Raw genomic sequence first — 12,190 nt, 5'->3', positions numbered from 1 at the left:
AAAAAACATTAAAATACATATCTAAGGGTTCATTTTCCTGACATCACATTATCTGACCTTTTCCGCTTAACTCGTACATATACTAGATATTGCAAATAAGGGAAACCATGGGACCTATGTTTCTTTGTGCCCAGAAGTTTTAATCACTAGGCTTACTTCATTTTGACCAGCACTGGAAATTTCCCTTTACTTTTCTTATAGAAACCCAGACCAGGGTTTTTACAAGAAACCCTCAAATCTCAGAGGAGATTTGAGGATCACAGTTCCAAGTCAAGGGAAGTTTGTGATTTTTTATATACATTTTTTATTGTAAAAATACTGTATGAGGGGTTACAGTTACATGAGCAAGGTAATGAGTACATTTCCTATAAAGCATTGTTTGTGATTGTTATCTCCAATTAAGGACCAAAAAGCCAGAAGTAGAGCTGTGGCTTAAGTGGTAGAGAGCTAGCCTTGAGAAAAAAACAAAACAAAACAAAAAACTCAGGGACAGAACTCAGTCCGTGAATTCAAGCCCCAGGACCAGCACAAAAAAATTATACCCAGGGTTCATGTTTCCTCCATTATCTCCTGCCAGAGTTGAGACAAGACACAAGTCATTTAAACAAATCTCAGCATTGTGTTCACCAAGAGGCAGAATCAGAAAACCATTTCCCCAGGTCTTTCTAGCCTCAAGGACAGGGATGCTGTTATGTAACCCATGGGTTCATATTTGCACCAGGAGGACTACTGGGACCTCAGACTTTTCCCTCTGCACTCTACCTAATTCCTGCTTTTTCCTTAAGGGTTATTTTAAGGAAAGTTTAATAACTGAAGGATATTTCATTCTTGCTATGTAACTAGACACCTGTTGTGACATGCTAAACAACTATTGCTTTTAGTGTTTGTTCAATTTGCCAAGACTTCTTAAAGTGTGCCAAAAATACTTTAGTTTGTTTCTTTCTTTTTTTGTTTGTTGTAGGGCTTGAACTCAGGGCCTGGGCACTGTCCCTGAGCCTTATTGTTCTCTACCACTTGAGCTACAACTCCATTTTCAGTTTTTTCATGGTTAACTGGTGATAAGTCTGACAGGGACTTTTCTGCCCAGGCTGGCTTTAAACCGTGATCCTCAGATCACAGCCTCCTGAGTAGATAGGATTATAGGCATGAGCCACCAACACCTGGCTGTTTCTTTTTAAAATTGTTATTATAGAGGTGATATTCAGAGGGGTAATGAGTGCATTTCTTCTTAGACAATGTCACCCCTTCCCTTGTTATCTCCCAGTGTTTCTCTTCTGACCCTCACCCACAAGTTGTATAGTTCATTTTCAACATAATGTCTAGTGAGTAACACAGCTGCATTTTTCACCCTTTGTCCCCCCACTTCTGTGTCCCCCATATCCTCCCAAAGACAGATAAACAAACAAAAAAGGAAATAAAACAAAAGCAGCAACAAAGAAGCTCCTTTTGTTTCCATTTCCTGGAGTTCATATTTTATGTGATTAGATACACATAGGCATTGCATCTTTGTGTTCCTTTCCCAAGAGGATCCTCCTTTGGTCTCACTGTGTGTAAACACCCAGTGTCTTGTATAATTTATCATGTCTCAGTTTATTTTAGATCTAGCTTCTGCAGATGAGAGAAAACATGTGTCACTTGTCTCTCTGAGCTTGGCTTACCTAACTTAACATGATTTGTTCTAGGTCCATCCATTACCCTGCAGATGACGTAGTATTATTCTTCCTAATGGCAGTGTAAAATTCAATTGTATATGAGTACCACATGTTAAAAATCTACTCATCTATTGTAGGGAATCTAGGCTGTTTCCATTGGTTATTATGAATAGTGCAGCAATGAATACGAATGTACAAGTGTCTTTATGGTATTGTGGCTTGTAATGATCTGGGTAGAGACCTAGAAAAAGGATTTTCCTTGCTAACACTTACAGATTTCCTTGCTAACATTTACAGTACCTGCAGTAAGTAGATTCTGAAACTTGACCCAATATTTTCAAAGCCTGTTTTCTGAAGAATATGTCCTCCCTATTGAGTTGAAAATTGTGGGAATTATTAGTTGCTACTTATCAGTCACTTCTGGCCTCTCCAACTTCTTAACACTTAGTAAGATTGTTTTCTTGATCCTCGTGGAGTTTGGTCAAGTCACATGATTAATTGTGGTCTATTAATTGAGTTGGAACTAATGAGTACCACTTCCAGGTTGGGATATCAAATTGTCACTGTGAAACTTTCTAGAGTTTTCATTCCCTTCATCAGGCTCTGACTCTTCTATTAGTAAAAGTCTTCGAGTGAGAACCATATGGAAATCTTGCCAATATACAATGGCCATGTTGCATATATGAGAAATAAATAATTTTTGTTAAGTCATTGAATTTTGAACTTATTTGTTGGTGAAATGTTACCTAATCTAACCAAACTTTTGATATTATCTAACACCATATGAAATAATATTTCTTCTTACTCCTTTTCATTACACCAAAAAGTATTTTCTTTTTTTTTTTTGTTTTTTTTTGCTTATGTGGTGCTGGGGAATCGAACCCAGGGCCTCATGCATGCAAGGCAAGCACTCCACCACTGAGCCACCTTCCCAGCCCCCACCAAAAAGTATTTTTTCTTAACCATTTCAAATAAAGGTTCCAAGAGAGAGAGAAGTTATCTTTACTTGGTGCAAGCTAATTGTGAGTTCTATATGACCTTTACACTCTTTTTGAATTTGAAGCTGTCTTTGTCTTGCTGAAATTTAAGTCTTGACTTCAAGGACCTGTTTCTTCATTCTCAAATTTATACTAAATATTTATTCTATTAGACCAGGTAGATTTTCAGACAATCAGAATAATTAGTACCTTGTTGATGAAATTTAGAATTTAATAAATAGGCTAGATTTTGGATTTCCATCTTTTTTTCATTCATTCTATAATAAAAGTATTTTTTATTCTTTTGACTCTATTCCAGTCACTCACATTCATTACCCTTTTTATATTTTTCATCGGTTGTGGGGCTTGAACTCTGGGCTTGGGCGCTCTCCCTGGGCTCTTCAGCTCCAGGCGAGTGTTCTATCACTTAAGCCACAGCACCTCTCCTTTTTACATTTTTCTACTTTATACCTCTTTTATAACATCCCACACTGAAGACATTTGGTTAGCTATTATTATATTTCTGTATCATTCTATAGTGGACTATCCTTTTCCCTTTTATTTATTTATATTACATCTGGTGTTATCATTTTAAAGCCTTTAAACACACTAATATTGGCTTTGTCTGTGGTTTTTGTTTCATTTTCCTATTCCTAAGGAATTAATATATGAAATGACTTAGAATAAGAAAATAAAGAGAGACAGAGACAGAGAGATACAGAGACAGAGAGAGACAGAGACAGAAGGAGTGAAGGGAAGGAAAGGAGGAAAGGTGAAGGGATGGAGGAAGGGAGAGAGAGAGAGAGACAGAGAGAGAGAAAGCTAACTCCATGGGTATAATAGCTAACCCATATGAAGAATTGTGCTTCTTATGCTCCAGGCACTTTGCTAACCTCAATGGTGTCTTTGATGCATTCACACATCACAAAAGTTCCATACATATATGAGTATTTTAATATCAATTTTGCAGATGAAATAGACATAAAGAATAATATGACTTGCTCAAAGTCACACAGCTAATAAATGACAAAGTCAGAATGAGAAACCAACTGTCCCACTCCATAGGCCATATTTTAGTCATTGCATCCTTTTAGTTCTTTTTATGCTGAGAAATTTAAACTATGAGTCAGCAAACTATGGTCCAAATACCATGTATGACTTACATTTGTATGGTGACATCCATTTGTTAAATATTTACTGTGGCTACTTTCATGCTAGAAGGACAGATTTGAATAGTGGTAAAGTGGCCCTCAAAAATTAAAATATTTAATATCTAATCCCTATTTTAATTAATTATTTTGTTGGTCATGGGGCCTGAACTCTGGGTCTGGGCACTGTCCCCAAGCTCTTCAGCTCAAGGCTACCACAGCGCCACTTCTGGCTTTTTCTGCTTATGTGGTACTGAGGAATCAAACCCAGGGCCTCATGCATGCAAGGCAAGAATTCTACCACGGAGCCACTTTCCTAGCCCCTCTATCCACTATTTTAAAGGACAAATAGTGTGTTCCTGACTATGGAAATTAAATACAAAAAAAATATGGAGGCATTTCAACCTCAGGTATTTCTAGTACCTGCAGTAAAATTTTATAAAGAAAGAGATATATTTTATCACCAAGGTGAGAGCAATATAAATACTGGATAAATTCTGGTTGGAAACAATTATCCAGATTATTCACCCACAAATGTATTTATAACGGCTGTGTTAATTTCTTTGTGCTTTCTGGGATTATTGATTATGATCATGTGGGTTAGAAACAAGGATAATGATTAGCTCAGTGAATTGAGTATGTAATAAATTGCATCACTGTACTTTTAATTACTTTTATTCAACAAAAGGATTGTTAATAAGCTAAATATTTTATATTCAGCTATAGTTTATAACAGAAAGTAATCGAAGTGAATCTGATAACTTGCCCCTGAAGAAAAATTTGTTCATGACTTCTTTTTTATGTTTTTTGTTGTAAAAATAGTATTCAGAGGGGTTACAGTTACATGAGTACAGTAATGAGTACATTTCCTATCTACCATTGTTACCTCCTCCTTTGTTTTTCCCCTACTATCCCTTCCCTCCCCACCTTCCTTACTCCTCCCTCCTCCCCAAGTTGTAAAGTTTGTTTTCAACATAGTGTCTTGTACATGTCATTGTTACAATAGGAGTGCTGGTAGTAAGGGGGTTAAAATTATCGGTCTGTCTGTTTGTCTATCTGCCTCTATCTTTGTCTGTCTCTGTCCTCTGTCTCTCTTTCTTACCAGGCCTTGCCCCTTCCCAAAAAACACACTCACAAAGATGTTTTAATAAGTAGTGTTTTATTTGGGCCCATTTTAAAGATGAATATTTTACTGACAGTTCAGAACATTATAATAAGGAATAATTTTGTTTCATAGTAACTTCACAGAGTATTGACATTTAGTAAAAAGAGAAATTGTTATTTGGAAGTTAATGATAGTATGTACTAAAAGTTTTGAAATTTAATTATGTGTTAGATAAAAGTTTATGGGTGGTAATGTATTTGATCTCTCTGTTAGATCACATATTTTTCCTTATCTGGTGAATTAAATAGTTGTTTTATTTAATACCTATTTCATCTGGATACCTAAGGTAGGTCATTTGTTATATAAAGCCTTGCAGTAGTAAAAATTAAATAATTCTTTATCATTTATTTAGAACATTTTTGTTTAGACAGTAGGGCATCTTTTCTTGTTTCTTTCATATACCTTAGAAACTATGAAAACTGACTACTAATTGAAAAAAACTTTTAATATCTTAAGAATATGATAGCTTGTCTTTTCATGTTTCATCACTAGATCATTTCTCATAGCAATATTGTATAACAATCACATTTCTTTCACAGAAAGCTTCATCATTTTCATAAGAACTTGATATTTCAAATTATGTTTTTCTGGACTGTTCAGATAATGTTGACAAAAGTTCTAGTGAGGCATCTCTAAGGAGTGACGTGGTTCAAAAAGAAATGTACTCATTACCTGACTTATGTAACTGTAACCCCTCTGTACAACACCTCTACAATGAAAATGAAATGTATTTAAAAAAAGAAATACATATGTGTTTACAACTGGTGGTTTATACCTATAAGCCTAGTTGCACAGGAAGCTGAGATCTGAGGATTATAGTGTGAAATTAGCTAGCTTGAAACCAACAGCACAACTGAGAACTGGAGACATGGCTCAAGTGGTAGAGTACCTGCTGTGGGACAAAAAGATGAGTGACAGTGTTAATCCCTGAGTTCAAACCCGAGGTCTGGCACAAAAACAAAACAAAAAACCCTTATGATCTTTCTTCCTGTTACCAAATTCTTGCTAATTAGTTGTAATTAATCATACTGGGTTTGCTTCTTTTAAGGTAGAACATTTTTGTCTAGAGTACTATAAAATAATTTAATAGATGGTGGAATTTCCTCTTTGACATAAAATAGAAGCTGGATAAACTAAAGTTGAGTTCTAATTTGGTAGAAACAACTTAATTACTCAGTACTTCATCGTCAGCATGAATATTGCATACCTGCTCTTTACACTAAAGTTGTGAAATGCCTAGGGTTAGAGTGGTAAAGGATACCATCCCTGTCCTCAAGGTGCTTACCATCCTGTAGAGTGCTTATCATGGCACCTTAGTCTAAGACATCTACACAATTAAGGGGGAATACATAAGAATTAAATAGCTAATTAAATATCATGTAACTGAATATTAGAAAACACTCCTAACAAGTCAAAGAAAACATAAAAATTAAAATAAAAAATGAAGGATAGTGAAATATAAATAGAGCATTCTTCAGCAATCTTAAAGGGAAAGTTTGGGTTCTTAAATCCTAAAATTAGGGAATGAAAATGGAAGACTAACAAGTCACATATTCCCTTAAGAGATTTATTTTTAAAAGAACAAAACCAACAATTTAAGCCCAAGGAAAATACAAAGGATTAAAGGGAACAAGAACTTTAAAACTTAAAAATAGCAAATATAGATATAATTAGACAGTATCAATACCTTGAGCTTTGAAAACATGAGCAAAATAAAGATCTATGGTATCGTTGGTCAAGAAGAGAAACAATGAGAGCAAATAGCTGTAGAAATAATGAAAAAAAGTAAGCTACGCATTCACACATGTAATCTTAGCTAATCAGGAAGATGAAATTTTAGGATCTGAAGCCTAGAGACCCCATCATCTCCAGTTAAACAACAAAATGCTGGACTGGATGCATGACTAGTAGATCACCAGCCATGAGCAAGAATGCCTAGTGAGAGCATGAGGCCCTGAGTTCAAGCCTTGGTACAAGAAAGAAAGGAAGGAAGGAAGGAAGGAAGGAAGGAAGGAAGGAAGGAAGGAAGGAAGGAAGGAAGGAAGGAAGGAAAGAAGGAAGGAAGGAAGGAAGGAAGGAAGGAAGGAAGGAAGGAAGGAGAGAAAGTAATATCCACAAATATATAGAAAGTCTATAATATAAGAAAACAGATTCTGAAAAACTTCATGCCATAACCTAGGAAACTTAGACAGTATAAGAAACTTACCCAACATAAGAAACTTCCAAGAAAAATATGATTTACCAAAAGTAACTCAGTTTTGAAAACTTGATCAAGATTGTATAATTTAAAAAGTTGCAGATGTGGCATTGCAGCTCAAGTAGTAGAGCTCTAGCCTTGAACACAAAGACGCCCAGGGACAGTGCCCAGGCCCTGAATTCAATTTACACAACTGACAAAAGAGAATATTCTCCTTGCTGTGTACTGGTGGCTCATGCCTGTAATCCTAGCTACTCAGGAGGCTGAGATCTGAGGATCATGGTTGAAAGCTGAGCAGGGTAGAAAAGTCCCTGTGAGACTCTTATCTCTAATTAACCACTCAAAAATCAGAAGTGGTGCTATAGGTCAAGTGGTAGAGTGCTATCCTTGAGCATAAAGAGGCTCAGTGACAGCATCCAGACTCTGAGTTCAAGCCCCACAATTGACAAAAGGAAAAAATAAAGAAGCTGCTTTGTTAAACAAAACATACCCCTTTCCTCCACATATAAAAATATCAGGTAAATACTAGGGGATAATTGCTTCAAAATACTCAAGGCTATACAATACCTATTTTATATCAACTAATCTAGAAAATAGAAAAACACTGTGCATCATTTTTCCATGAGACAAATTTGGCAAGGAACCAACTTGGTTAAATTAGTCTCATGAAATGATAAAATGGAAGGATAATTTAACACTAGAAACTACTGGTACAGTAGATTGAACTATATGCAATTGTTGATGTAAGACTCTGTTTTAATTATGAACAGGCTCAACCTAATAATTTACTACCTTAAACAGGAAAGATATATTACTTATCTCAGCATATAAAGAAATCTTGTTTTTATTAAATAAACTCAGTGGTACAACATTAGCAATCCCTTTGAGATCGAGGAAAAAGACAAGCTATTATCACTACTGTTATTCAGTACCATATTACTGTAGCTGCATTGGAAATTTTTTTCTTTCCAAAGAGACAGATTGCAAAGTATATATTTTTTCCATATAAATATCCCAAAAGAATTTACAAATCATGCAAATTTAGACAATTCACTAATATTACTTGAAATAACAGAATACAAAATTTTGAGTTTCTTATTTCCCAAAATGAATGACTTCTAAAACAGCAACAACAAATGATCCAAGTGAAAAGTAGAAATGCATAACATTTTTGAAGGAAATTATAAAACCTTTAATAAAAAGCAAGGTGACAAAAATAAGTGAAAAAGCACGGATAGCATTACTTGATATTTTAAAGGTATCAGTTCTTTTCATGCTATTTGATTAACTAAAGGCTATTCAAATAAAATGGCAGATTTTTTAATGAAAATTTAAAACTTTTTCAAATTTATGCATTATAATTTTTTCAAATTTATGCAGTATAAAGGGGCAAGACTTGTCAAAACATTATTAGGAAATTGAATGGACCTATCTTATTAGATAAAATGATTTATTAAAAGTTATAGTTACTAAGATAACATGATTTTTGTCTTGGAAATTTAAAAGATCAATGAAACAAAATCAAGTGTGTACCAGTATAGACCAATAGGGCTCCCGTAAAAATTCACCAAAAACTTAGGTAAATCAAGAAGAAGATAATATTTCATACTTCTAGAGGACAAAAGACTGAGATCAAGGTGTTGGCCAAGCAATGTCCTTTCTGCAGGTTCTAGGGACAATGCCTCCTTACCTCTTCTATCTTCTGAGAGCAGTAGGTGTGTCTTGGCTGGTGGCAACATAATGATAATCTGTTTCTTCACATGGCTTTTTTTCAGGGTGTCTGTCTTTTCCTTTTATAAGAATACTTTCCATTGCCTTTAGGGCTAACCAGTTTAATAATCCAGAGTGATTTCACCTCCAGACTCATGGAGCAATCACATCAGTAAAGATAACAGTTTGAAAAAAGATCATATTTTTGAAGTTCACGTTCATAAATATTGGGTCTTATGAATTATATTCTTGGTAAGAAGAACTAGAATTCAGCCTGTTACAAAGGGTTAAGAGAAATGCTGCAGAGGCACTTGAGTATTCATATAGGAAAACATTGCATACATGAGTCACAACTTCTCAAAACAGATTTCCAAGTGGATAATATATTCAACTGCAAAAATTATCGTTTAAATGGAGATGACAATATGGAGAATAGTATCATGATCTATATAGGAATTTATTTTCGAATAAGACCCCCAAAAGCACAGGAATAGTAGAAAAGTTTAGTAAATGCAATTACATTGAAATTTTTAAAAATTATTTTCACGTAGTTATACAAAGATGTTTCAATGTAACATGTACAATGCATCTCTTTCAGTGTCATCCTTAAAATTTTTGTAACTAAAACCACTAAAGATAATGATAATTAAAACACAAATCATATTAAAGAATGCATTTACAATGCATATAACTAATAATAAATGTGTAGACATCAGAATGGAATAGAAGCAAAACAAAATAGACAAAAGTATGAATAAGAAATTCATAGAAGAGGAAATAAACCTACAAAAAGATACTCTAATTTACTCCTAATTTCAGGAACAAAGTTGCAATGACAGATGAGATTCTCTATTGCAAACATTGGACTTTTAAATACCGAAAAGCATGCAATTACCAACACTTGCTAGTATGTTTTGGAATAACCACTTCAGAGAACAATTTTGACACTGTCTAATAAAATTTAAAGTACATACCTAAAACCCATAAATGTATATTTCCATTTTCAACCATCACAGAGAGAACAGTTTGTAGTAAATTTAGGCAATGTGATATTTGGTGGCAATTGAAATAAAGTAACAGTATATGTTAACCTGGATAAACCTTAAAGATATTATGGTATCTTTAAGGAAAATAGTACACCCTAGAATGTAGATACTGTATAATATCAATGTATGGTTTTTTTTGTTTTTTGTTTTTTTTTGTCGGTCGTGAGGTTTGAACTCTGGGCCTGGGGGCGCTGTCCCTCAGCTCTTCAGCTCAAGTTGAGCGCTCTACCACTTGAGCTACAGCACCACTTCCAGTTTTCTGGTGGTTTATTGGAAATAGGAGTCTCACGGTCTCTCCTGCCTGGGCTGGCTTTGAACCACGATCCTCAGATCTCAGCCTCCTGAGTAGCTAGGATTACAGGCGTGAGCCACCAGCGCCTGGCCAATGTATGTTTTTACAACATGAAATTCAATACTCTGTATTGTTTAGAGGCATTTGTTGCAGAAGTATGAAGACCTCATGAGATTTCTAAACCTCAAACTTTGGAGGAGTGATTCCTTTAGGGCAAGCAATTTAATGGAGAGAGGTGACACACCTCTGTTTGCTGTGTTTTAATTAAGCTGGATCATACATACATGAGTATGCATTAATTTTTCTCTCCAGACTTTTCATATTTCTGAAATCTTTCAAAAATCTTTCATAATTTCAAGAGAAAAGTAAGTGATGATTGTTATTACAAGGAGGATATTATCCTTATAATTGGAGCCTTTTCAAATTTAAAGTATGATAAAATTGAAGGTAAAATGATAGCAAGATGGAATTGAGATACAAAGAAGCATAAATAAAAAAAAGAGCAAAGGAAATCTAGAAGCTTGGTTCTGACTTAATTTTGGTTCTGTCATCAGCTAGCTCTGAGAACATGAATAAATCCCTTAACTCCCTGGATCCTCATAAAGTTGGATTAGAAACAGACCTCTGATGGTAGGTCATATGACCTATAATCAAATTTTAGAGCATGTGAACTTGCAGATTGGAGGGCTGTATTAGAGGTGGTGGATGAATACTATATTTTAAAAATATCATTATTATTATTATTATTTTGTTGGTCATGGGGCCTGATCTCTGGGCCTGGGCACTGTCCCTCAGCATTTCAACTCAAGGCTAGTGCTCTATCACTTGAGCCACAGCGCCACTTCTGGCTTTTTCTGCTTATGTGGTACTGAGGAATAGAACCTAGGGCCTCATGCATGCAAGGCAAGCACTCTACCACTGAGCCACCTCCCTAGCCCTATTATTATAAGTTTTTTTGAAAAGCGTAGACTGGCTCCAAACTCACTATGTAGCCCAGGTTGTATTTGAACTTTCCATTTTCCTTCTGCTTTCTGAGTGTTGGGATTACAGTCTCATGCCACCATGCCTGGCTAGACTTTTTTCTTAAAATTTCAGGATATTATAATCATTTGTAGTTAGGTTGTGGAGAAATACTGGTTATCCAGTAAAATCAAAAGTTTATATACATCAGAATTTACTAATTGGGGTAACAATGCTTGAGAAGAAATGTACTCATTACCTTATTCATGTAACTATAACCCCCCATACAGCATCTTTTAAATAAAAAAATTTAAAAAAAGAATTTAGTAATTGGTATGGAATCTGGTACAGAATATTCACTGAAGTTTTGAAAGAAAATAATGAAGAAATAGGAGTATGGCAAAAAATAGTCTTTAGTATAGATACTACAATGATCAAAGACTGGAAAAGTGAAATTGAGAAAGTTTTGTGTGTAATATTTCTTATCTTGCCAATAATATTACATCTCAAAAAACATTTTTACTGGCACTTTGCCAATACCATAAAACAACAGGATGTAGGAGAACCAGCATTAACTGAATTTCTTTGAAGAGGAAGGCTTGCTGGCCGGCCAGCTGACCCCTAAGGATTCTCAAAGGGTGAAATTCATCACAACAGACCAGAGTCTGCCGCTCAGTCAGTGGAAAAATTCTTCTAATCATCAAGTGTGGAAAAATAGATCCAAAGATTTGGACCTTATCAATGCTTAATCTAAAATGGTAGTATTCTCTATTGATGGGATTTTCCCTCTAAATCTAATAAGCAATCCTATAAAGATGAAATTGTTAAATTGTAAGCTAAAGCTTTTACAAGTGATCAATGATTTGAAAAAAATTTGATCATCCATTTTAGGCAACTGAATTGTTTTTCAATTCTTGCTATGAAATAATACTACCCAATCATTATCACATAAAAAGGCAATGAAATCATATGCATCAAAACATGAGAAAAATATCACAGACATGTGTCATGACGGCTTTTGATTAGCAAAATAGAGTGTTCAT

This window comes from Dipodomys ordii, unplaced genomic scaffold (assembly GCF_000151885.1).
Source record: "Dipodomys ordii isolate 6190 unplaced genomic scaffold, Dord_2.0 Scaffold134, whole genome shotgun sequence".
Taxonomy (NCBI): domain Eukaryota; kingdom Metazoa; phylum Chordata; class Mammalia; order Rodentia; family Heteromyidae; genus Dipodomys; species Dipodomys ordii.
The sequence above is the reverse complement of the archived record's forward strand: the minus strand, read 5'-3'. Positions refer to the sequence as shown.